Source organism: Lycorma delicatula, chromosome 1 (genome assembly GCF_047948215.1).
Source record: "Lycorma delicatula isolate Av1 chromosome 1, ASM4794821v1, whole genome shotgun sequence".
Lineage (NCBI taxonomy): Eukaryota > Metazoa > Arthropoda > Insecta > Hemiptera > Fulgoridae > Lycorma > Lycorma delicatula.
The window spans coordinates 157111142-157137902 of record NC_134455.1 but is presented as its reverse complement, the minus strand read 5'-3'; the positions used below and the strand labels follow the sequence as shown (position 1 = coordinate 157137902).

General features: G+C 30.4%; 1 protein-coding gene across 5 annotated transcripts in view; it reads right to left on the bottom strand.

Annotated features, from left to right (window-relative positions):
• Window positions 1–26761, bottom strand: part of CrzR (corazonin receptor) — a 1123351-nt gene that overhangs the window by 810847 nt on the left and 285743 nt on the right. Inside the window, exon 1 of one of the 5 annotated variants that reach the window (XM_075365566.1) lies at window positions 24506–24698. The exons of the other annotated variants lie outside the window; for them this stretch is intronic. The gene's annotated coding sequence lies outside the window, so the exon portion shown is untranslated. Of the gene's footprint in view, window positions 1–24505; window positions 24699–26761 lie in introns of those variants that run through there. 5 annotated transcript variants of the gene reach the window in all.

The window sequence follows — 26761 nt, the reverse complement described above, 5'->3', positions numbered from 1 at the left end:
TATGTAGATGTCACACCTGTGACAGGTAAAAATATTTTTTTTTTTTAAAAACAGCGCTATCTGTTGGACGTAAAGGCAACACATGCTATACTAAAGACTCCATTTCAATGTTTCCGATATGTGTGCCCGCTATTGACTAAAAAACTACTGCACCGATTTACGCGTGGGGTAAAAGAGAGAAAGGGGAAAATCGAAAAAGGTAAAATGGAAGAAGGTAAAAAGGAAAAATGGGAAAAAAGGGGAACACGGGGTAAAGGAAAAACGGGAAAAGAAAATGAAAAAAAAAACGTGAAAAAGAAATTGAGAGCTTTACTAACAAATATTGCCTGTACGTATAGGGAGTTTCCAGAAAATGCATATACAAAAATATGGATGTTGATGGAAGGAAAACAAAGGATCAGTATGAAAACGTACTACGGAGCATGAGATATGCGTCTGTAGAATACGGAGATAGGATCTATCAGGTAGCTTTCATAAGAATGCTATTATCTATTGTAATGGGTACCATGATTCGACTTCCGGAAAATTTCAACATATCTTCGCGTTTCACATCCCCCAGACCCCAAAACCACCATCACTTCAAACGAGTTATATAAATGTATATATATATATATATATATATACATATATTTTTTTTTTTTTTCACTTTCTTGTGGACACGATAACTGCCGTAATTTTGCGCCAATCACGTTCAAATTGATACATAAAATATAACGACCCAAAATCTCAGTCGAGTTCGTTAATGGGCAAAATTGGACCATGAAAATATCGCTATAACTTACTTCATTAGGTAAAATATCGAATTCGTTTTAACTTCCTACTATTCTTTGGTTAAGCTCCTAAAACTTATATAAATACAATTTTTTGATATCACCAATCATTGCCCCAGGGAGTGGAAAAAATGCGGTTTCGAACCCCATACAGAAAAAGATCATACCTCCCTTACTAGACACAGTATCGAATCGGTTTCAAGTGGTCGTTAATCCTGTAAACATTACCTAAAACCTTTGTCTGAAACAATTTTTGATATGATCAACCCTTACGACAAGGGATGAAAAAAATGTTGCTGGAACCGTAAGATGTCGTATGCTAAACATGTAACAATTTTTTTAACATGCAACCATTGTCGTATTGAATAAATTTGAAGTTTTTCTTAACTTTAAGGTGGAAATCTTTTTTATGTTTTACTTAGCACCGGTGAAATCTACTTCCGCCTTCCGGTGAGCCGAAAGGAATTTTTTCTTTTAACTTTTACTAAGAAATATTTATTAATGTTGAAATTATTTTGTTACATTCTTTTAAAATCCTAGCAATGCATTATATCAATAATGCAAATATAGTATAATACAATAGTATTATATCAAAAATGATTAATTTCTAACGTGTAGAAAAGTAATTATATTATAAGAATTATAAACAATGAACATTTTAAAAGATAATAAAATTGTTAGTAACATTCATTATAGGTCTAAAGAACTAGGATCAATTTTCTCTGCTAATCTGTAGTGCTGACACGAAAGCTATTCCCAAATTTTAAATAAGAGATAAATCTTTCTAGTTGTTCAATATACTTAGAAAATACTTCACAAAAGTAAACAAAGGAAATGACATCTTTTCAGATTTGTTTGATTCCTTTTATATTTATAAAGGAGAACCTTGAGTGCCAAAAAAATACGTAGAACGAAAAATACTCGTAGCCGGATTAGTTACCAACAAACTGCGAAATCTACATTTCAATAAAAAATTAAAATGTAATTGTAGGAAAGGTTTTACCTCTACTCAAATCATACAAATTGTCGGTACATATACTGAAAAGATATAACCGTTTAGTGTGCTGACAGTTCAATAAAGTAAAATGTTATTATTTATTTTATGAATAAACAGCAACAAAGAAGATCTGTCTCTTCTCCAACGTAATTGCAGAATGTGATATGAAATATTTTTTAATTAAAGAAATGATAAATATTAAACTTTAGTGTTTTTATATGAGCATTGTGATTCATTTTTACGGAGGTTGTTATGTGATAGTATAATTTATTTATTTTATCAAATTTGATTTTATTTATCGTTGATTACTCAGTTAACTCTTGAGAAAATAATAATTTATTTTATGTCTATAAAAATGAGATGACGTAGTTCGTATGATAGAAGAAAATGAAAATTATTCTATTTGTCTATAATATTTCCTATGAAACAAAATTCAACATTCATTCCAACAAGAGGACAGTGATACGGTGAGTTTAGAAAATTGAATATAACCGAAACGCATCAATATGTGATTTAGTTATGATAACAAAGCTGAAAAAAAGTAGAAAGATGTACTTAATATAAAAAAACAAGAGGAAATTATTCAATAAAAGATTTTTTCCCTGCCGCTCAACGAGGTGTTACCAACCCCCGAACACAAAATTACCAAAGTAAATGATCAATAATTAACAATTAAAATTTACCTTAAAAATGTAAACGATGTAAAACAAATAGATAATATAGAACATCTTTTACACAAACATGATAATCAAATAAAGCTCATTCTTTTATTATTACTTTCATTTATTAGATCAGCTATGAAACAGAAAATTTATATAAAACAGAAACTTTAAAACTATAGAAATGTGAATAAAGTTACTACATTTAAAAAAATCTGATGTGGCCACCTCATAACTTCCCTGTACGCTTATTAAATTACATATACGCATTTATTGAAAATGAAAGTACATACAATTTTATTTCACTAATAACTTCTGATTTTTATTATTATTTTCTTTTTTTGGTTATTATTGAATTATTATTTATTATTAAATTTTGACAATCTGACGTTAAAAATTAATAATAAATCAATATATTTGAATTAAAGATAAAAAAAACATAAAAAAGCCTTCCTGTTGTAAGATCCAAATATTTGATTATTTAAAATTTCATTTGGCTATAACTGTGGAATCAATGAAAATAAGTACCACTTATATATCGTTCAAAAGCGTTTAATGAGGGCTTATTCCTGCAGTTAAGAAGATGTCCATAAACCAAAGTTTTTGGAATTTGGGGTTTTTGGATATTTTGGTCCAGTCAAAAATATTTTGATATTTTGCAATCAAAAGGGAAGTTGCACAACTAGATGTTACGACAGTCCTAAATCCAAAATTTCAACATTCTACGGCTAACCGATTTGAATTATGCGAGATACATACCTACGTATGTATCTTCCTTGTTCGTTCAGGAAGTAAAAAGAATAATCATTACTATTAAATTATTAATTTTTAATTAAATAACATTTGCAAAAGAATTACTTTATATTAAATAAAACCTAATTATTACTTCCTTGTACGAAGTAAAGGAAGTACTGTAATCACGAAAAATCTCGGTTTTCAGATTTCAACGTAAATATCCATTTTGACCATCGATGCAAGTTTCAGCGTGACATCTGTACGTCCATATGTATCTCACATAACTCAAAAACGTTTAGTCGTAAGATTTTTAGATTTGCGATTTAGAGCTGTTTTAACATCTAGTTGTTCACCAACCCTTTTTATTGCAATCTACTGGATCAAATTTGGCCAAAAAAGACCAAAATCCAAATTTTTTGGATTTTGGTCATTTTATTAACTACAGTAATAAGCCCTCTTTGAGAGCTTTTCAACGATATATAATGAGTGGTACTTAATTACATTGGTTTCAGAGATACAGCCAAACAAAGGTTTAATTAATGAAATATTTGGATCAAAGGAAAGGCACATCGGTTCGAATTCGACTTCATTTCATTTTTTAACTTTTTTTTTAATTTAATATATTGATTTATTAATATTTATTAACCTGTATTTGGAAAAAAAAAAATTTACGATAAATAATAATTTTCAATAATAACAATAAGAAAAAAAAATTCGGAAGTGAAATAAAATTTTACGTACTTTTAAAAGTGTATGTATGTAATTTATTAATAGGTGTACAAGGAAGTCATGTGTTGTCCAAATCAGATTTTTTACTTTGATTTAATCTTTCACTTTGTATTACCAAGTAAAATATTTGATATAATTGAGACTCCAATAAAGTACAAGCACGATAATTTACCCATTCATCCATACACATACGCACAAACATATATTCAAAAATACATAAACAAATAGTTTAGAATTGCATACAAATTAAATTATTTTACGGTAACATTATATTAAAAACAATGAAAACTGGCAAAGCAACTGAGCACAAATAAATTTGTATCTTAACTATGAAAGAGCTATTGTTGTGATAAAGTGGTTTTATTTTAACGAGGAAGTAAAATTCAATATTTGAGATTTGAAATTTATTTTTAAAAATATACTGATTTTGAAATATGATAGTTTAATAGAGATGTTAACTTAAGAAATTTATTTATCATATTTTTCTTCAAATTATTAATTATTTTTTATATTCAATCATCTCAACAAAAAAAATTGAACTTGAGATTTTATGATTTTTATATATATAAACGCGCGTAATATAGGAGTTTGCACAGTATAAAAAGGATTTATAAAATTTCCATTATTCAGATATGTTTAAGGCAGCCCTTAGTCTTCAGGGAAATTATATAACGGCATATAATACGGATCTCTACGCAATAAATGTCCGGTTTTTCTTATTATTTTTGACTCTTTCCTTAATTTTTATTTCTTAACCTTTTACTTTTGTTTTGATTTCAAAATGTTAGAATAATTCAAGTCTTTTTTGCCGATCTTCTGGCCTTTAAGTTCTTAGCTTTTACTTTCTCCCAATATTTAGTCATTCTTAATGATCTTGCTTTACGATCATCTTCTGAATAAACCCTTTTTGTATAATTAAAAGTTCTTACATTAAAGTTGGTATTCGGATCTTTAATAACAAATTTTAATTTTTCGGATTTATTAAGTAAATCTTCGTAAGTCAAATTTAATTCTTGTATGTCTTCTTTAATTTCTTTGATCCATAATGGCGGATTTTTTAAAGACCAAAATTGATCGATAATTCTCTTAGTCTAATCCTATCCTGCGGTAATCTTAACAAGCGTGCACAGAAAGAAATTCGCTTCTTTTTCATAGTTTCAATTAAGGATTCCAAGTTTTCGTACAGAAATTTATTAGGCAATAATCTGTACTGATTTTCATGTTTATATTTTTTGCTTATGCAGGTTCTAAGAATCCTGCGTTCAACTTTAAGGAAAAGTTCAGTCCTATTTTTCTGATTTAATCTAAATAAAGTCTCGCTCGCGTAAGTAATTACTGGTTTAACCACAGTTTTGTAATGTCTAATTTTAGTGTTAATCGAGAGCGATTTTTTGTTTTAAGTATTTTTGGTTACTTGAAGCACTTTAAATAATTTATTAAGTCTTTCAGTCCAATTTTTTTTTTCGTTACAATTACAAGTAATGATCTCTCCAAGATATTTAAATTTTTCTACAAGTTCTACTTTGTTTCCATTAATATTCACAGAATCAATAACTAAAGGATCTATAGCCATCATTTTAGTCTTTTTGTAAGAAATTTTAAGTCGAATTTATTCGCAACTTCTATACTTGTTATTTGTATTCTGGCTTCTGCGATACTATTACCTAATAAAGCTAAGTCGTCGGCAAATCCTAGGCAATTTAAATTTAAGTTATCTCTTTTGTATCCTATGTGAATATTTTTTGTATTAATTTTAAACCATTCGCGCATCAGAAATTCTAATGCACAATTAAATAATAAAGACGAAAGTCCGTCGCCTTGTCTCAGTCCGGATTTTATGTAAAAAGGTTCGGAAAATTCGCCACGAAACTTCACTTTAGATTTTGTATTTGTCATTTTGTTTATTTTATCTAAAACTACTTTTTTGTTGAAAGTGATCTAATATGAGAAAAAAAATCACTATTAAAACTAGCATAATCATTCTCAAAATAACAAGCATCCCATGCCAAGTTTAATAAGGAAAACAAGGAATGTAGTGGTTGTTTTCTTCTTTGAGCCAAATTTACTGTTGCAAATCGAAATTTCAAGTCCATCCAAAAGCAGGAGATATTCGGCTCTACATATAATAATTTCACTCTATTTTATCGTAGCGATTGTTTGCACAGTAAACTTCGTTACTATCAGTATAAGCAACTAGTGTATAAACTGTCTCTTTATTTACAGGTATTTTACATGCGTCTCGGTCATAAAAAGAGTAGAAACGATAATGCCATGCAACAAATTATTGTCTCCCCTGTTTAAAAACAATACATATTATACATTACTTCTACTTATATGTGGAAATTTACTTAATTACATGGAAGAAAAGTTGAAGTTAGAATATGAAACAAACTGTTTAATAGAGTAAATTTGACTTTTTTAATAGCACTTCATTTAGATGAAGAACGTAACAAATTAAAAAATGTTACATTGTTCATCGTTAACTTAATTTCCATTTTTCTATTGCATGCAGTAAGTATGTTATTATGATATTCTTTGCGCTGATTTCAATTCTGTAAACCAAAATTGAATGGTGGAAGGAGTTTCAGTAATACGGATTAAAGCATACATTATATTTTAAGAAATTAAGTAGCCTATGCTATGATATTATGTTAAACCTCATCTGTTTTCCTTTAGCTGTCATCTGTATTCAGCCTATAAGAATGCCTCTTTTCAGTCTTCATCAGTAATCGGCAAGCATATTCGACCTCCCTTTCCCTTGGGATCAAGTTCCCACCATAGTTATATTTTGATGAATGCGTTCCCTGTGTTTACCATTTTCATCGCCCAACGGTTAGTCGGAAAAAATCTAAATGTCAATACAACTTGTGCATTTTTACAGACATATTGCGTCCTTGTTTTTTAAAGTTTTCAAGAAGTTCACTCACTAAATCTTCGTAGTTCTCAATCATCCTTTTGCTCAGAAATGATTAACAAAATTTTGAAATGATATTCGTGTTACTTTTTCAAATTCATTTAAACTCTTTTAAAAGTCCGAATCTTTCATTAGCTTAGCATCTGTAGCCCAAAGGAATATTTCTTCTTTGATTTTTGCCTCATTGATCCTAAGAAACTTGCTCTTAAAATATAAAACAACTTGGCGATTACGATCCACTGTTTTGACAAAAATTTCCATCCAACTAAATTTTATGTGTAATAGTGGAAGATATAGTATTTGCATTCACAAATGCTTGACAAATAAAATTTTTCCCCCAGCTGCAAGTGCTTCTCTCTTAGATCAGTCTATTTAGTGAAATGTTTTAACCTGTCGCTGCAGTCCCATTCGCCTAAGAAACAACAACATAAGAAAAATGAGGGCACATAAATTCTCTCTCATCTTTAGGTCTCCACGTATCCAACAAAAGCACTTTTCATACTGTATCACAGTCAGTAAAGATTTCATTTTGTCATACGTTTTCTGCATTTATGCTGTTTAAGCAAGAGGTGTTGATGGTTCCCATTATCCATTGTAAAGTAGGAAGGATCTCAATCTCGCTTTAGAGGAATCTATACAAAATTTCCAATCGGTATGGATCTTTATTCTGTTCTAGTAAATAAAATAAAGAATTGAAAATTTAATAGAGGGTAATGGAGGTAGGATAAGAAGTATCATTAATGCACGTCACCGAGTTATTGGAGAGCCGTTATTGACGTTCTTTGTGAATCTAGAATCAAATGAAAACAAAGTATCTGACCTTAAACATATTGTCAAATTTGGAGTTAAATAGGTGGAAACACCAAGGAAACTTCCAAGTTTAGTCCAATGCATGAGATGCCAACAATATGGAAAAATAATTGTATGAGGCTTATCGCTGGGTAAAATGTGCGCAATAACCCATAAAAGTGTGCACTATGCCAGTCAGACCACCCTGAAAACTACAGAGGGTGCAAGGTGCACAACCAGTACTTAGACAGGAAGCAGTGACAAGGGGAGCACAACATGTAATAAAACTACTACTGTACACTCTAGAATGGTGATGGACGGACCACTTTAGAGGCCTTGCTTGTCAGAGTCAGGAATTAAAAGCTTTGGTGCTTTTCGAATCATTGGATACTATATTAATCTTGAAGATACATTTTACAGATTAAAATTATTTCCGTCTCCGGGGATACTGCGTTTACGCGACTAATCACGCCGTTAGTAGGGGCGGTGAAAGTACAGCGATACTCGTCAAATATATTATAAAACATCACCAATTACCTGGGTACAGTTTTGATCATATACAAACAACCGGCGAGTCCATTTACCCGAGCGTGCCGTGTCCCACGCCTCCTGTCATTCTTGGTATAAAAGCGTCTTGGCGTCCTCCTTCGACATTCCTTCGTATCTTCTTTTTCTTTGCAAAGCCATCAGTCGGATGGAAGGAACTCCCGCTAATACCTCTGCCGCAACAACTGACATCGACATCGCAACACCGACAGCTGTAATCTTTAGCGTAGTCCAACGTTGCAATGAGATTAACTTTCACTCATTTCTTTTCTTATCGAAAGCGATGTACCATGTAGGCACAGCATACAGGATCAGAACTTTAACCGCTGCCATTAATAGTCTATGTTTTTCTGCTCTTGGTCCCCATTTATAGCCCTTTATACGACTGAGAGAGTTAATGGCCTTTTTTGCTTTTTTTGTGAATTCTTGAAGGTGTTTATTGAAGAGACTATTCTGAGTTAACCCAAATATTTAACATGCGGCATCATGCCTATTTGGACTCCATCCAAATGGATACTAATACGACGTATTTTTCTTCGTCCCACCTCCGCCATTACTTGTGTTTCTTAAGGAGAAAACTTTAATCCTTTCGATCGGAGCCAAATGTTTATTCTTCTAATCGCCAAATTGGCTGCTTCTTCCACTCTTGCCGCGTGATCGGGATCAATTGTTTCCTGATTTCCTTTCTACGCTGGATACCGATTTTATAGCAGAAGGTGATTGAAATCCGATGCATCTTCTTTGGGACTCTGGAATCGTGACAAGGAGGAGAGCGTGGAGGGATTGCATTACCAACATCTGACTCTCACTTCTGAGATGCAGAGATAGCCGTCGGATCCGACGAAAATCCTTGACTTACTAGATTTCTTTGTCACTTCGAGTATTTCGCCGATCACCGATGTTAGGAATAGTCTTGAATCGTCGTCTGATCACACAGACATACTTCTTAACATTAGAAGAAATATCGTAAAAAAGAACCAAACGGCTGTTGTACACAATAATAAGGTTTACTCGGGTTCATATCAGAGTTTGATCGTGGACGAGGTACGTCATCATGTCCCTCTGAAAAATAGAACCGATGTAGACAATGCGACGCATTACTGAACGTATTGCTGTAAGAGACGGCCTGACGGTCGACGCCAGAGGGTTGACGAAGGGGACAGAGAGGTGCGACCTGCACGATGGAGGTCATGGATCTCATTTCTGACAAGAGAAAACTGATACGGAGGTGGCAATGTTACAGAAGTCTCGAGGATAAACCATCACTGAACAGGGTTGCTTGTAAATTAAAACGGCTGCTGAGATCTATTAAGACCGAGACGTTAGAGATATTGTAGTGAATCTATCCCCTTTAAAAAAAGGATGCTTCCTTCTTAAAAAAAAGGATGCATCCTTTTAAAAAGACTGCTTCAAGAGCCCATCACCAACCATCCTTCCTCTAAAATCGTTGGATGGGACGTGGCTTTGGAACAAAAATGAGAAAGTTGACGTTTTCGCTAGGCATCCTGGAAGATCTTTCAGCCTTTTGATATATGGAGAGCCGGTAACAAAAAGATACATAAATTCCTAAGTAGCCTATTCTGTGAGTCTCCCAGTAAAACCGTTTTCGTCAACAACAGAAGTTTTAAAAGTGATCAGAAGAGAAGGAATTCAGAGAAAGCTTCTTCGCATGTCACAGAGCTTCTTCTATTGAAATACAATTTTTGAAACACAATTCTGTTCATGCTTCCGTTCAAGACCATCATATATGTAACACATCTCTTTAATGGCATTCTTCAGACCACGTATCTTCCGATGAAATGGTAGTGTCACAAATGATAATGGTCGGAAATTGGGTAAAGCTAAGCATGATGTAGCTTTAGTTAAGCTAACTACCAAAACAGAAGCACGATTTAGCGGGCCATCATACAGGTCAATAAGCACACTGCTAGTTCTATTGAAGTTATTTGAAAGATACATATTTAGTAACTATAGCCGATTCTGGAGGAGAGAAGTGTTATTCCTAATCACAAATTCTACTTCAGAGATGGTTAGTCAACGATTGAACAAACAAATAAATTGTGGCTTTTATCAGCAATTGCCGAGAAGAGAAGAACTCGGCTGTTTTTCTACACGTCTAACAAACCTTTGATAATATTCTTGACGTAGTGCATAAGTTGAATTTTTTTTTCTCCTGGGCACAAAATAAATTTCATAATTAGCCCCGAACACCGTATTTATATAATAAAAAATTAAATTTTAAAGATTAACCTAAAAATGAATCAAAATTAATATATAAACACAGTTTAGATGGAAAATACCTATGTCTTATGCAGTAACCAAAATTAAGCATAATAATTAAAATTTATCTTACAAGAATAAAAATACCATCTGGCAGACGCCATATGGCATAAATAGACAATATAGATTATGTGAATAATCAAATTTTTGAATCCAGAATTACGGCTTTAAAAAATAGTAAGATATTAGATCACATACCATATCGTTCACTAAATTATTTCTGATGTTAGCCTCAAATTTATATTTACAATGCAATACCGCATATCAGACACAGTTCACAATTATGTGATGTACCGTCAATTGGCAGTCGCAGCGAACACAAACAGGTGCATCAGTCTGAGTCATTAGATGGGTATCTAATGACTCAGACTTGTGATGAGTTCCACGATCACACAATGTTCTTAACTGGGAGTTAATTACTGGTCATAACATCCCTGTCACTCTGCCACTGATCACAAACAGCACTCTACAGATAACAACAAGATCATTTGAATCAACGCGATTAGTGAAAGGGAGCTGCAACAAATCCTTTTTTTGCCACACGAGCGGCGCGCTCATTGCCCAAAATTCCAATGTGGCTGACAAGTTATTGGACGACAAGGCATCCTAGTGTGGATACTCACCCTACCGAAGATTCTAATAAGCTGCAGACTGTATTGGATCTACTTAGTGAATGGCTTTCTAACTGGAAGATGAAGGTAAATTCGGCAAATTCTACACATGTTACTTTTGCGATGAGAAGGGGTGTATGCTCTTGAGTTAAATTGAATGGCGTTTTCATTCCTCATTCTAACAGATACGATACTTGGATCTGCACGTGGATCGCCGTCTGACATGGTGTACTTATGTCAGGGAGAAATAGAAACAGCTTAACATTAAGTTTACGGAGATGTACTGGTTGCTAGGTAGTGGATCGCAATTATTATTATCTAACAAACGGTTATTGTATACAATAATTCTGATACCTATTTGGGACCTACGGGATCAAGCTCTGGGGTAATACAAACGAGAGTAACATTGACATCGTTTAGCGATTTCAGAACTATAACAGGGGCGCTATGGTTTACAAGAAACACTGAGATACATGGTTAGTTGGGAGTGCCGAGGTTCGAGAAGAGATACAACGATTCAGTATCAAATACAAAATGAGACAGAACAGTTATATGAGCTGGCTCGCAGTTAACCTCTTGTATAATAGCGAGGACGTATGGCACCTAAAGCGGCTGCACGTATTGGATTTGTAACGTTCTTCAAGATTTGGGTGAATCCACTGCATTGGGACTTTATGCTTCGGCAAAATACCTCGTTTTGTTTCCCCGTTTAGAGCTGTTTTAATCAATTTTTTTATAATTTTTTTTATTTCATTTTAATTATTTATATTTCTTTTCTTTTTCTTTTTCTTTCTGATATTTCTTTGCGGTTCGTTTTTGTGATTCCTTGTGCAACTATTAGATTTAGTTGATGTTTTATTTTTATCTTATGGACTTGATCGAAGTTCTTTGGGCTCATAAATATATTTAATTTTTATCTATATTATACACTTGATTTTACCGTACAATATATGTATACAATATATGTATATGTGTATGCATTTATAATTCTTGAGAGCTTTCATGAAAACCTCTCTTTGCATATCATTTGTTTATTGCAATTAAATTTCAGTTAATTGGGACTGATTGTAAATAAAAATAACTTCACTAGCAAAAATATATATATTTATTTTAAAAGTATGCCTCTAATGAGAGGGTCTATTGATAAAGGCGCCGTTATTATCTACTCTTAACAGCTTTAAAAAAGTATTTTGTTTGTTTTTCATTTGTTTTTAAAAATATTGCTGCTAGTTATTTATTTAAATACCGGTTCAATTACCGACTTCAATTACAGTTTTTTTTTAGTTTTTTTTATTTAGGAGAATAACCAGGGATGTTATAATCGCCATCGGAAATTTAGATCAAATGTTTTTTTCTGTTCTGAATACATTTTAAAACATTAATTATAGATTTTTCCAATCAATTTTATACATGTTTTATGTACTAAAATTATTCGCATGATTGAGTGAAAATATAAAATTACCAAAATTCTTTAACCTATGGATATTCCTTAGTTTTTGTTAATATTAAAATAAACTTATCGTTACTGAAAATAATAATAGTTTATTATGTTGTGTTGGTTCCGGAAGTCGATTTATATTTCTACTCTAGGAAGGTTCTTACCCGTGGTTTGAAAATCAGACCTTGGGTTCTAAATATAAAGGAGGGTTTTATTACAAATATCGCTACAGGAACTACAAGACAACTACAAATTTACAGGACGATTTTCAGTAAAGTAATCTAAAAACAATCTTCCAAGGAGCTGATTAACCTTATTAACATATTTCGTGGTTTTAATTTAATTAAGGAGGACTACTTAATTAAATTGATTCCTACATTCTAGTTTTATATTACATATTAGAAATAAAGCAAACCATTAAAAAACTTAAGAATGTTCTCAAGTAAAATATAGTTTTTACAAATATTCAATTAATTAAATTCGAACAAATAATAGAAATAAGATTAGTAAAGAACGAATTTGACTGAAGTACCCTATTGTGTACACTTCACAAAATTTAATTCCCTTTATTTACTTTATTATCGTCTTTACTTTGTTTTCACTCAACGTCTTTATTTTAGCTGAAATACTTTTAAGTAAAAAAATATTTACTGTTCGAATGAATATTATTCACTTTAGTAATCAGTACATGGTATTAAATTTATAGAAGGTAAAGTATTAATTCTTATCCATTTCACGTTTAAAACATCTTCTATTCTAACTCATAGTTCATTTTGAAGATTATTTAATTAATAAATTAAAAGCTTTGTTTTTAGTAAAACCTCTTCATCGTCCACTTCATTCGTGTACCATATGAAATTGTATAGTTGAGAGATACGACTTACATATAAGTAAAAACAGAGCATTACCAGGTTTATAACAAAATACCCAAACCAATGCGGTTTCATCTTAATTCCAGCTAATATATTATTATTTACGCTACTTTTTAATACTACATTGGTAAACCGATTAAATTTAATATTTTTCATCTATTTAGTGAAGTTATTGAGATGAACTGAATAAAATGTAATTTAACTAAGTAAATAATAACTAACAAATTAAAACATTACGGGAAAAAAGTTACGGAAAACCGCATAAAATATCTGTACAAGAGAAGCCATACACTAGAAGAATTACATAAACTATATCACATTTCAACAAAATTAAAGAGTAGTCTATCAAGATATCAAAGATTTTGTGTCTTTTGTTGTTTTGCCCTTCATGTTTAATGATTAATCGAGTATAAATAATTACCTATTATCCATCTGTTAATAAAAAATTATTTTCTTTTTTTATATATTTTTATGACTAGCTCAGAAGAATCCCTTTAATGCCTTGTTATTAAAAATATTATTTTAAAAACATGCTAAATTTGTAATTGTTTAACTAGAAGTAACCTTCTAGATGAAAGATAATGATTCTACCATCTTAGACATTACTATTTTCACGACTATTATGGTATTTAACGAAGAATAATACACACGAAATATTGAACTCTCCTGAATCTTTTCTACTGTATTTCTCGCTCATTTGTAATTCCTTAAAACATATTTAAATTGATTTAAAAACGTTCTTTTATATATATATATATATATATATATATATATATATATATAAACCAGCCGGTGAAGGATCGCTTCGTTCTGACCGTACTTTACAGATATTCATTAAAGAAAAAAAAAATTGTCATTTTACTTCATTTGCTATGTTAAGAGAAATATAGAAGTAAAAGGATTAATTTTTTTTCTATAATGAATATGTGCCTCGATCTACGACTTAAAACCTTCGCTGGGATAACACAAATGTATCCTAAATATTTTAAAACAATCGGTCGATCGGTTCTCGCGTGATTCTGTTGCAAATGAACAAACTCTTTCACCTTTCTTTTCAGGGTGAAATAGGTTTAAAATCGTTTTAGACTGATGTGATTTTATAAACTTCGAACGGTTAAAAATCCCGTTCGAGGTTCAGATTTCGGGTTCTATATACTTTTCTAAATGTTAATATTTGGAGTTTATTTTATACCTGTACCTATTAAATCATTTTTATTAATGATCGAGAACAGTTATTAACCTTTGATTACAAAAATATTAATTAAATTTTTAAACATTTGAATAGGAAACTTTTATGAAAATATTTAAGTTTAATATACTTTAAGACTGAGTTTTAGATAATTTAATAATCGATTAGCAATTGTAAAACTTTTACTGTTTACTATGTATAAGAAAATAAATACTTTTGTTATGATAAAAAACAACATTTTTGATGGTAAGGGTAAATTTAATTTTAAGTTATTTGCAAATTTCGTGAAAGTTCACGAAATAAAAATTATAATGTTATTATTTTATTTTATTTTTACAATTTTATTTTATAAATTTATTTTTATTTTGGATTATATTTTTGAAAAGAAAAACACGATATGTAATTCCACAGTAAAATCTAAAAAAGTGTTTGTTTTAAATGTTTACAAAATTCTTAAAATTTACATTGATTTACTTTAATTAAATTTTCCCTAACGAGGTTGCAGTTACGTAATATAATAGCTATATATTATTATTATTATTATTATTATTATTATTATTATTATTATTATTATTATTATTATTATTATTATTATTATTATTATTATTATTATTATTATTATTATTATTATTATTATTATTATTATTATTATTATTATTATTATTATTATTATTATTATTATTATTATTATTATTATTATTATTATTATTATTATTATTATTATTATTATTATTATTATTATTATTATTATTATTATTATTATTATTATTATTATTATTATTATTATTATTATTATTATTATTATTATTATTATTATTATTATTATTATTATTATTATTATTATTATTATTATTATTATTATTATTATTATTATTATTATTATTATTATTATTATTATTATTATTATTATTATTATTATTATTATTATTATTATTATTATTATTATTATTATTATTATTATTATTATTATTATTATTATTATTATTATTATTATTATTATTATTATTATTATTATTATTATTATTATTATTATTATTATTATTATTATTATTATTATTATTATTATTATTATTATTATTATTATTATTATTATTATTATTATTATTATTATTATTATTATTATTATTATTATTATTATTATTATTATTATTATTATTATTATTATTATTATTATTATTATTATTATTATTATTATTATTATTATTATTATTATTATTATTATTATTATTATTATTATTATTATTATTATTATTATTATTATTATTATTATTATTATTATTATTATTATTATTATTATTATTATTATTATTATTATTATTATTATTATTATTATTATTATTATTATTATTATTATTATTATTATTATTATTATTATTATTATTATTATTATTATTATTATTATTATTATTATTATTATTATTATTATTATTATTATTATTATTATTATTATTATTATTATTATTATTATTATTATTATTATTATTATTATTATTATTATTATTATTATTATTATTATTATTATTATTATTATTATTATTATTATTATTATTATTATTATTATTATTATTATTATTATTATTATTATTATTATTATTATTATTATTATTATTATTATTATTATTATTATTATTATTATTATTATTATTATTATTATTATTATTATTATTATTATTATTATTATTATTATTATTATTATTATTATTATTATTATTATTATTATTATTATTATTATTATTATTATTATTATTATTATTATTATTATAATTATTATAATTATAATTATTATAATTATTATTATTATAATTATTATTATTATTATTATAATTATTATTATTATAATTATTATTATTATTATTATTATTATTATTATTATTATTATTATTATTATTATTATTATTATTATTATTATTATTATTATTATTTTTTTTTTTTTTTTTTTTTTTTTTTTTTTTTTTGAGGTTTTTAGGGGCATCGACTACTTTGGTCATTAGCCCCATCCCACTTCAAAAAAAAAAAAATAAAAAAAAAAAAAGGTTCAATTATTCACATTTCTTTGAATCAAAAATGTTCAAAAATTTATGTTCTCCTAACTTCGAATCCACAAATTACCGCCTAGGCTTTCCTTTCGGCCAACCTTTTTTACACCGCTTTTCCATCCTGCGAACGGCCTCAACTTCCGACGACAGAGTGTCTGAGGCTTCGGACATAGCTTCGTCTTCTCTTTCTGACGCCAGTGACGTTCGCCGGCTTACATCAGGCGATGAAAGCTTCAATGGTGCTGTGAGCATCGTTGCAATTGAGTCTAAACTTGCAACCGATGCACTTTCGGCGGCTGATGAACTCGATTCGATATCTAAGGCTGTGCTTGGGCCGGCTGATACAGATGCTCTCGCCACAGTTGTTCTCTGAGCTTTTGGGGCCTCTGTAGGTACGGTTTTAATATCGTCTGTGTCTGGTGCTTTTTCGATAGTTACCTGCACCTCCATTTTGGTTGACGCAGATTTTTCCTGTACTCTTGTCACAGTATCCTTAGCTATATGACTCGTCGTCGGGGTGATCTTTAGATCTTTGTTGGATAGATCAAGATTTTTCTTCATTACGTCTATTGCTGGAGTTATAATCGAGGATTTTGCCGGTTTTTTAAACTGCGCTGGTGCGGGTCTTCTGTCGGCGACGTCAGTCCGGGATTGAGCCTTCTCATGTTTACTTTGTTGTATCTGTTGAGTAGACTCGATCTTGGAATCAATGATTCTTTCTATTATTGTCGCGAGACTTGGCGCCATCGTATTAAGCAACTGCTCCACGTTGATTTTAGGTGTGGGGGGAGCAGCAGCTGCTTCTGCGTATGAAGTCGATGGTCTAGGTGTACGTAGGTTTACAATCTTCTTCGCTTCAGGGTAGCTGACTTTTTGAAGCGTTTTAACCTCCTGAATGGCTGTTTCTGATTTGTATACTGGGCAGTTCCTGGATCGACAGTTATGGTGCCCTTTACAATTAATGCAGACTGGAGGGTCTTTACATGGATCACCCTCATGTATCTTCGATCCGCATATACAAATTTCCTGCGCTTCACATCTAGCGGCAGTGTGTCCGAAACGTTGACATCTAAAACATCTCATCGGCTGCGGAATAAATGCCCGTACATCAAGCCGATGGATGCCAGCTCGTACCTTTTCAGGAAGACTTGGCCTATTGAATGTCAATACATGAGAGGCCGAAGGAAGAATCTCACCGTTTCGTCTCATAGAAAGTCTGCGACAATGTGTCACTCCCTGACTAGACATTTCCTGCACTATTTCTTCTTCAGTACAGTTAAGAAGATCACGGCAAACAACAACTCCTCTAGATGAATTGAGTGTACTATGCGGTTGAACAGTAACCGCAAATTCGCCGATCCTCTTCAACGCCTGGACTTTCTGACTTTGCATGTCGTTTATAGTTTCGACATGTAATCCGTTAAACGTCTTACGGATATCCTTGACAGGACCACCAGCACAATTTGTAATCTCTCTAGCAATTAAGAATGGACTTACCTTTTGGAAGTTACCATTCTCTTTTGTAATGACCAAAAATCTTGGTTTGGGAACATTATTACCAAACAAAGCTTTTCTCAAATCTTTAGTGATTTTATCAGCATCTTTTCTAATCTTATCACTCTCCTTGCTTTTTTTCCGCTTCGCTTGTGGCGAATCGCCGGTTTCTAAACGAGGGTGTTTACGTGCACCCTCTGCCACGTGAGTTTGTTCAGGAAAATTCATGAACATTGATCCCTTCTGTAGCAAGGCTAGCCGCCGGGGTACACCCCCACTCCAGGGCTACTAACCTTGGAGGTCCTATCCGGTACTCCGGTGGAACCGGCATATGTCCTGGCAGAGAGCGGATGCGCAGTCTCTGCACTGACTCCAGGCTCCTACTCACCGAAGCTTTCAGAGCTCCCATGCACCGACATACATGGGCACCATTGCTACATGCTTGCCATCGCAGGGGGCATGTGGACAACGGAAGGGTCTCCGTTACACCTGCAATAACATTGACCCTGGCCGCCACATCGCCAGCTCTAAGAATGGTATGAATCCATATCCAAAATCATATGTTACTCCATTTCCTGCAGGTAGCCAAAAAATCCAGTCCGTTTAGTGACCTGAAGTTGGAACCAGGTCAAACTTAACAATGCATAACCGAGGAATTTACTCGGAACCCCGTTAGCCAGCTATATGTGATGTACAAAGGTACAGCTGTTGCCGCCCTGGACGTGGAACATAGATGTTGTGTTCCGGACGTGGGGATTATCTACCTCAGGGCATTATTATTTATTATTATTATTATTATTATTATTATTATTATTATTATTATTATTATTATTATTATTATTATTATTATTATTATTATTATTATTATTATTATTATTATTATTATTATTATTATTATTATTATTATTATTATTATTATTATTATTATTATTATTATTATTATTATTATTATTATTATTATTATTATTATTATTATTATTATTATTATTATTATTATTATTATTATTATTATTATTATTATTATTATTATTATTATTATTATTATTATTATTATTATTATTATTATTATTATTATTATTATTATTATTATTATTATTATTATTATTATTATTATTATTATTATTATTATTATTATTATTATTATTATTATTATTATTATTATTATTATTATTATTATTATTATTATTATTATTATTATTATTATTATTATTATTATTATTATTATTATTATTATTATTATTATTATTATTATTATTATTATTATTATTATTATTATTATTATTATTATTATTATTATTATTATTATTATTATTATTATTATTATTATTATTATTATTATTATTATTATTATTATTATTATTATTATTATTATTATTATTATTATTATTATTATTATTATTATTATTATTATTATTATTATTATTATTATTATTCTGTGTTAAAGGAAGTGGATAAATAATTGGGGATTAAATAATTTTTATAGAAATACTTCTTTTTTTTTAACAAATTAAAAGGAATTAAAAGAAAGAAAATTAAAAGGAAGAGGAAGTTCTTCAGCATATTATAATCTTTAATTTATAGACTGAATACAAATCATGTAATAATAATTATAAAATATGTTTTGTTTTTTTTTTTTTATTAACTGTATTATACGTCTATATAATTAATATAATTAACTGCAAATAATAAAATACTGAGACTCTAATATCCATAAATTTTAGTGATAAAATGTCTTCTGACTAGCATGAAGTTTAATATGAATATCTCGTAACACATAAAACATATGGTAATTTCACACCATATTACAAAATACGTTCAGCATCTTCTATTTCTGGTGATCGCTTTAAGTAGTTTTGATTAGGGAGAATATAAAATTGATTTTGTTTCACCTAGGCTACATAGAAGAAGCATGCTTATCTGATGCACAGAAAGGTCCCAAATTTGATTCTACATTGGAGAATGGATAAATTTATACCGAGTCAAACCTCACTATTGGAAACATATAATAATCGCTACAAAAAGAAAAATTAATGCTAATGCAATATCAAAATATGGCTCGTTGCTCAAATTTTATAGTTGTTAAGTGTAGTGATTACAACCTTTATTACGGAAAACACAGTTATAATTTACGTATGTAATATGTATAATTTATTTAATTTTATATTTATATGTAGAAAACTTCCAACGTATCATTATATCACTACTTCCATATAATTTTACAATTATATGCAAACCGGTTTCTTATTGCACTGTATACGGCTTACCTTGTTATCAAATTTGTTTAAAGTATAAGTCAAATTTAAAGGTATCTACGCGTAGACCAATAAAATGTGAGCACGCTGTTGACAAACGTTTAATACATGCATATGCGCATGGCACATCAGTTCTTCCCCGTATATCAATGTGCATAAGTATATTACTATTAATTTCAGAGTAAATAGCTGAGAAGCTTTTAAATTACTAATGAATTATGCACAATTTACTGATATTAATATTGTACACTTGTTTTTTTTTTTAATAATTATTAAAAGAATCTAACCGAACGAGTCATGGGTAAACTAGGTTTTTTATTTTATCTGTATCAATCATCATTTAATAATAATTTGTACTGCACATTTTGTTCTCTTATTGAAAACGTTTGCTGGAAATGAATCAACTGTTATCACATATAAATAATAAAAGAAATCTTATTATTGAATTGAAAAATAAATTTATTCTTTATTTCATTACCATTGTTACAAAATGAATAAACAAAAAGCGAGAAAGAAAATATTTAATTTTTCTTTAATTATTGTAAATTGCATTTTAATATGGCTATGAAAAATTCTAAATACTACATTAAGTATTATTATTATTATTAATAATAAATTATTAACAAATTTTTCATATTATTGAAATCACATTGCTAACAGATAATTAATCACAGTCTTGTACAAGCTATGCGTGTGGGCTTTGTCATATTATGACTTGTTATTGGGAAAAACTAAACCATAAAGTTAAAAAAAAAAATCTTCTCACCACTAGCTAACAGAATTTTAAATAATTTCTATGTAAATACGTTATCTCTGACACCAAAATAAAACAAAATGAAAATAACCTTGTGTTGTTAAAATAATTGTATAGAAGTTATAAATTCCTAACATAATTATTTACTAAATTTATTTTTAAAAGATTAATAGTTAAAGTTAAAATTTTTCTTTTTTTTCTTTATTTTTATTTAACCACTTGAGAGCAACCGGTAGCCGCCTAGAAGACGTTACTTCGGCCGGTTTCAAGTGACGTGGCTGAAAACTAGCCCCCCCCCCCCCCATAGTGCAGCTTGAAGCTGATCTCCCGACAGGATCCCTCTTGCATCATTGAGACATCACGATATCCTTCCCGGTTGCCATGGTGACTCTTCCCAAGAGGGCTTCCCTTCCCTTCCCTATCACCTAGTCTGGGTCCGGATATGCACCCCACGCATACTTACCTCACTCGCGCGCCCACCTCACAAACCTCGAAGGTCCTCAATGCGTCATCAGAACGTCCTGATCCAGCCATCTGCTGGACTCGAACGCCCTCATCAGAGAGGCTGCCTCCTTGGCTCTGCACGTGTTCACGATTCGACCCCCTGGTGATAGAATCTTTTTCCCCAGTTTCCCCCAAAATTTTTTTTTTCAAATTCATATTAGTGGAGTTTGACATCCAGACAGTATAGTTTTATTAGCTCCAGTCAGTCGAAGATATATGTCACTGCCCTTCAGTGAGATGAGGTATAGCACCTCACTTATAGGTATAGCAAGATTTATTTTCCGACAAATTCAATATACATTCAACCAAGTCACTTAACGTTACAAAATGGATGAAATACAATTATTCATTTTATTATACATATTTACAATAATACAGCTCTATTAGTAGGTCATACTACAACACATATAGTAATGAGTGTGCTCCATAAATGGTGTACACCAACATATGTAGTACAAAAAAAAAACAATATAATAGCAATACAATGTAATGATGATACAAATAATAAAACAGCAAGATTAATAAGCAATGCTAGGTACCTAGACCAGTTCAGATAGTAAATCCTAATTACTCGCCAACAAGCACAATACAACTTATAAGAAACATAATAATACGTGATAAAAATCAATAAACAAGCTACAATACATGACATCTTCATTACAAAGTATAAAGAGCAGGGGACCTCGTTACCGATTCATACGTCTGCGTCTACCCATGAAGTATTTCTGACAGTGAGCTTCATCTTATCAGGATGCAACAGCACATCATTTATGTGTAACATATACAGCAACAAATTCCAATAAGCATATGACAAAGAGTAATTATACAAAACATCAGTAACAAAATAAATAGGATCCTTTAAACTACAACAAATCGAAGAATGCATAGATGTATATATTACCCAAGCTTACACTAAACATAACAATAACACAAGTAATTTGATAGAAAATGCCCAACAAGGTACGGCACAATATACGCATTTCATAAAAAAGTACAGGGGACCTCGTTCCCAGTCTAAACATTAGTTCATAGACACGATACATGCTACGTAGTGAGCTTCATTTCACCAAAATGCGACAGTACATTTATATACATAAATCAAATAGTAGCAGATCCAATAAATATACTACAAATTACAAGATACAAGAAGATATGTCACGAGAATTAATATACAAAATTATAAAATGCACATGGACGAAGTCAGTATTTACAAGTTAATCTACATATTTAAAAATTTCCTTGTCTGAGTTCCTGCAGACTTGATGGTTGTCTTGCAGTCAGATGTTCTACCCGTCAGAATCCTCCCCATAGTTCTACCTCTCCGGCTTTCGTAGTCAAAATGAGAGAGGCAAGTGATGCAATCTCTGCTCATTGCCGCGTTCCCCGGAGCATGTAATTTACTAAGTTATCAAGGGTAATCCATGATAGTCTCAGGAGTCTCCTGACTCCTTCCCATCGTCTACAGTAAAAAATTACGTGTTCCGCGGTATCCTCCTCTTGACAGTAGATACATATTAGTGTGGCTCATCTTCTGAAGCGGAACAGATAGGAACCAAATTCCCGGTATCCCGAGAGGAGTTGGGTGATGAAGTAATTCACTTCCCCGAACCCCCTCCCGAGCTCCAGACGGCTCCAGACGTGGGATTAGCCACCTCGTCCAGGCTCCCTTTTCCGTTCCCATCCATTCCGCCTGCCACTCATCCGTTCTCTTTTTCCTGGCCTCCATTTTCGACATACCGTCATAAACTCGTTTGAGTTCGAACTCCCGTAGGTGGATCGATGTAACTCCAGTGATCTCCTCCGCCGCTACACCCGATACGGTCCGATAGGCTGAGATAATTCGCACGTTGGCGAGGCACTATAGGGAAGCCATCCTCGTTACATTACGCTTCACCCCCAGCGCATCGTACCATAACGGAACCGCGTACAACATTATGGAAGTGGCTACGAACATTATCACACTTCTTCTACTCGCCCGTGGCCCAGTCTTTGCTGCCATTATCTTCCCCAAGTCTGCCAGTGCCTTCTCGGCTTTCAGTGTCACTTCTTTAACATGGAGGGTGAAGCTTCTTGACTTGTCCTGCTATACGTCCACGTATTTACCACCTCTGGTGTCCAGAAGCTTATGGCCGTCCACCTGAACTTCCATCCCCCCCTAGGTGGTTTTCGTCGTCCCGTTAGGGTCACCACCACCGACTTATATGGAGCTAGTTGTAAGTCCCTTTTTCGAAGCCATGCATTTATTTTCTCCACTGCGTCATTGGCGGTCCTCTCTTCCAAGTCGTCGGTGCGTTCTGATATCAACAGGGCAAGATCGTCGGCGTATGCGACCACCTGTGCATTTCCTGGAAGCTCCATTCATAGGAGGCCGTCATACGCCACGTTCCACATCAACGGTCCTAAGACCGAGTCTGCGGTACCCCTCCTCCTCCGTACATGTTAAACACAATTGCTCCTTCCTCAGAACGTTAAAATGACTACTTCCCCTGCTTTTTTTTAATACTTTTATTATTCTTTTTAAATATGTAATTTATTCAATAGTAATAAATTAAGAAAGAAGAAATTCTACGTAAAAAAAATTCACTTGAAATGTATACTAAAAGAAAATTTTTTACACTGCATATATGACTTTTATCCGATTGCATTAGTTATTTATTTATGAAAAGCTTAGTTTTGTTAATGATATCTTTATTGTTGTTTTCATTTAAGTTAATTACCATTGTAAATTCTATTTAATTTCGATATCATTATCAACGACAAAGTAATAATAAAATCTAATATAACATTTCGCAGTTAAAAGAAAGTGTAAATTAGCTATTTTTAATAATGTTATTAAATAATAAAATAATATACCATTAATAAAAAAACGAGTTTTAAAAACAAGTTTCAGCATATTTTTAATAAAATTATATAAAATAAAGAAAATGTATACTTACTGACAGTGTAAACACAGGATTTGAATCAAACTACTACATATAATATTTGGTATACTATAATTTCTAACCGATTAATAAATATAGTTTTTTATACCGATTTAAGAAACGTAAATAAGACTGACAATAATACGAGTAAATCACTAATGCATCTCGTAACATCAAAGAACATGGATAGCAATGTCGGATGATGCTGTTTGGTACTCCCACAACTGAATTAAAATTAAGCTCCGCTTAATTCAGTGAATTAGAATCATTTTATTCTGTGTGGGTGTGTATGTGTGTGCGCGTATATATATTATCTAGGATAGGTAGACCAGTTAATTTCTTAATGTGTAAGAGAATTTTATACGATGTGTGTATGAGAATGTGTATTGTCACCTGAGGAGTATTTAATTTATAAGTTTGTGTAGTTGATTGGTTAACCCTCGAGATTAATAAAGAAATTATTTTTAAGTAAAATATGTCTTGTTATATTTAATACTATCCAATCAAGAGGAAAATATACTTAAATAAATTCCATTTAAGTTAATATTCATGTGTGTGTGTGTGTGTGTGTGTGTGTGTGTGTGTGTGTGTGTGTGTGTGTGTGTGTGTGTGTGTGTGTGTGTGTGCGCGTGTGTGTGTGTGTGTGTGTGTGTGTGTGTGTGTGTGTGTGTGTGTGTGTGTGTGTGTGTGTGTGTGTGTGTGTGTGTGTGTGTAAAAATTGTTAAGATGGAGGTTTTCAAATTTTTTCAACATTTTACTTAATATTCTTTTTTTTTTTAAACTCATTTCTAAAACGACAAAATTCAGTACCATAATCATATTTTCTGTTTGGACGTATGCATTTTTTACTTCTTTGCACGAAGTAAAGTACTGTGATCGCGGAAAATTTAGGTTTCTGATTTCAACGATAATATCCATTTTGACCATCTCTGAATCAATTTTACTAGTTTCGGTGTGACGTCTTTACGTAGGTATGTATCTCGCATAACTCATAAACGATTACCCGTAGGATGTTGAAATTTTGGATTTACGACTGCAGTAACATTTACTTGTGCACCTTCCCTTTTGATTGCATTTAACGGAACCAAAAGTGTCCAAAAAAGCCCAAAATCAAAAATATTTGGATTTAGATTTTTTCTTAATTGCACTAATAAGCCCTCATTGAGAGCTTTTCAACGTTAATTACAAGTTGTACTTATTTTCATTGTTCCAGAATTATAGCCAAATAAATTTTAATTAACGAAATATTTGGATCAAGGGGAAGGCACATAGGTTCGAATCAGACTTCATCTCCTTTTTTTTAGCTTTTTTTTTTAAATTTATATATATATTGATGTATTAAAAATTATTAAGCTCTGGTTGTAAAAAAAAATTTACGATAAATAATAATTCAATAATAACAGCAAAAAATATGAAAAAAATTAATGAAATAAAATTTTATGTAGTTTTCATTAAAAAAAAAAGAATATATGTATATGTAATTTATTAGGCGTACAAGGAAGTAATTGCTGTCCACATCAAATATTTTTGCGAGTAGTTTGAGCATTCAAAGTAGCATTTGAAAAAAATCCTGAATAAAAAAGCTGGAAAAGAGATTAGCTTAAAATATACAATCTAAAAGATAAATAATTCCTCATCCCTTATTCAATTTAGCGTTGAATTACAGCATTACCTTCCTTTTATTTCCATAACTACATCAGACGACACTAGGCTAAAACCGTTCCACATATTACATTTCAATTCAAAAATAAATTACCGCACGCTTAACTAATCGTAATGACAAAATTTTAACCATTCTGTAAGACATAATATAGTTCTGTCCATTAGAAAAAATTATAAAAGTAACATGGTAAAAAGTTAACGTTAATTAAGATTGTAACTACGGTAAACAAGATAGAAATAACAAAATCAATTATAGTAATTAAAATAGTATAATAATAGAAGTATTGAAAATATTGTTAAACAAAGTCAATTAAAGTTATTAGGAAAGAAGCATGAAACCAAATTTTGTCTGTGTATTAGTTTAAATTTATGTATGAATTGCATTCATTATTTTCAGTTCTGAATGGTCAAAAAGAGAATTTCAGTTTAAAGAAGTGTGTAAATTCTAATATTCTCATTATTATTTGAACATTATTATTACTGGAAATAGAAATTTCTACTACGATATACAGAAAAGTTTCATTTTATATACGAAATCCAAGAGAAAAACCTCTTATTTTACCAATAATAATGTACCAAATGATCCAAATACTTTTTTCAGAATTCTGT